Genomic DNA, 2528 nt, shown 5'->3' on the forward strand with positions numbered 1-2528 from the left:
GCTGCACGGCGGGCACAGCTCCCGTGGACAGTTACCAGCCCCGCCCTCTGCTGGCTTCCGTGGTGGCGCGGGACGGCCGTCAGCCCAGGGGCTCTGTGCCTCCCTCCCTACTGATAGCACTGCCTTCTCTTCTGCTCTAACCAGCACGTCTCCGGGTGGGTCTACGCTTTCTCACCGCGCTTGAGAGGCGTGCGCTTCCCATTGTGCGGACGTGTGCCTCCAGGCGGAACCGGGGCGTCTCTAGGAATCCCCTGTGCAGCTTTCCACTCAGTTCTCCCCCCGGGTCTGATACGGGCTCTCCCACAGAGCCACAGAGATTCAAGTGTAGCCACTGTACTTTCCTAAAATGCCCTTTGATTCTTGTTCAGATCTGTTTGGCCATGTCTGATAAGTCTTTATCTTTGGTCATTTTCTCGTTGTCTTTTTGTCTCTTCAAATATTTCGACTGTGATCATTTGGTGCAAGCTGTACATGTTAATTCCAGTCTCTGAAGATCCCAGGAGCCTGAAACAGCTGTGAGTTTGGTCTCACTCAGGGGCTTCTCTCCTCATGTCTGCAAACTTTTCTCAGTAGCTCAAATACGGTTTCACTCACCCCGTCTGCATGCTGAGGGCGTAAGGGGCGAACTCCCTCCTGTCGGGCGGCTATCTGCTAGCTGCTGCTCGGACCCGGGGGGCAAGGCTGCCCGTAGCCCCTTCCAGAGCCCAGGCCAAGCATATCTGGTCCAGTGCTCCCTCCTCCCTGGCTTGGGGAGCGCGGCCCTGGCCCCACCCCGGCCCCCAGCCCAGTCCCCCAGCCACAGCACCTGGAGTCTCGGTTGCTTCCCACCCACCATTCTGTCTGTTGGCTCAGCTTTGGATACTTGGCTTGCTTTTTGTTTTTAAGCCTTGAGAGATTTCCCTGACTGTTCTTGAGCACCAGCAATACATTAAAAAGTACATTTATTATCATCTATCCAAGATCTACTTGTCTTTTCACGGGAGGCTTCTTTAGAACACTAGTCCGCACGCTGCGGATGTTGACTGCCTTGTGTCCCCTCAGCAGACCCCAAAGCGCTCTGGAGCAAGATGTGCTCCCTCCCACCTTCCTCATCCCCTCTCTGAGGGCTCACTGGTTCTGGGCTCCTGCAAGGCCACACCCTGTCCCCTCCTGACTGCTTCATGGACTATTCTTTGCTGGGCGCCCTCTTCCACCTAACCGCAAAAAGCCGGCATCCCTAAAAGAGTCTGCTTGCTTCTCCCTGACCCCAGCTGCCTTGATACGCAGACTCCTCCCCACAGCTCGGACTGCTCCTGGCCCCAGGCCCTCCCCCAGGCACAGATGCCCTGGTGCTCCCCACCCTGCCTTCCGGCCCTGACCACTTGGCCCCACTGCCACGCAGGGCTCGGAAGGCAGGAGCAGGGCTGTGCCAAGCTCCCAACAGCCACTGTCTGAAGAAGAGCCTCGGCCCCCCCAGCTGCTGGGAAAGGCCGTGGGGGGTAGCACGGGCTTCTCTCCTGCCTGACACCCCCATGGGCTTCACGTCTCCAGCAGACGCAGGCCCAGACTCCCAGGCCTCTGTGGCTCCCGAGCCTGCCCCTGCGCACCCTTCCAGCTTCTCGCTCGGGCCCCAACCTGTCAGCTGCTGGCCGCAGGGCGGGCCTGGCCTTCGTTCATGCAGCACCTCCTGCCAAGGCAGGCTCCAGCTCAGGGCCTTCCACCCCCCTGACCACTCGCTGGCCACGTCCTCCAGGCTGGCCTCCAGCTTCCCCTTCTCTAGGACGCTCCCTCGTTTTCCTGGCTGGAGTCTCTGGGGGACTCCTGGCCTCCGGAGAGCTGACGTGGATGCACCTGCACAAGCAGGCCCACGGCACCTCGGGAGGATGAGAGCCGTGTCCCAGGCACGTCTTCACTCGTTGGTCTGAGTCACATTCACCAGGCGACTACCCCATGTCCAGAACTTTCTGAGCAGCCGCGGATGCCGTCCCCAGGACAGCCACAGGGAGCAAGGGGGCCACAGGACACAGCGGAAGGGCCCCTCACCGGGGGCTGCAACAGGAGGGAAGGCTTGGCAGTGCCGCTTGGGCACTGTGGAGAGCGAGCGGGGCAGGCGGGGAGATGAGCCAGAGCAGGCATCAGGAAGGGGCAGACCAGGTCCCAAGGGTCTCAGGGCCATGGATGGGGCAGGAGCAGAGGCTGGGGGGCCTAGATCAGGGCAGGGCACATGGGGAGAGTCCAGACGCTGGGGAGTAGGGATCACTGGATCTGAAGCACTGGGAGGGCTGGGGGGTGTCAAGGCCGACCCCCAAGGCTCTGGGCTCAGCACCGACAGGCAAGGTCTTGGTTCATGCGGCCAAAGGACACATCAGCAGAGTTCCTGAGGACCCCGTGTCCTGAGTGTCTGGAGAGGAGACCACCTAGCCTCACGGAGGGGGGTGGCAGGAGGGTCCCAGGCAGGGAGAGCCGGGGGAGGCCAAGGGGAACTCTGTCACATTTAATAGAGAAATAACACAGCATCTGCCAGGAACAAGTGCGGCCTCAGCTGGGGC

Source organism: Leptonychotes weddellii, chromosome 4, assembly GCF_054177405.1.
Source record: "Leptonychotes weddellii isolate Sample4059 chromosome 4, ASM5417740v2, whole genome shotgun sequence".
Lineage (NCBI taxonomy): Eukaryota > Metazoa > Chordata > Mammalia > Carnivora > Phocidae > Leptonychotes > Leptonychotes weddellii.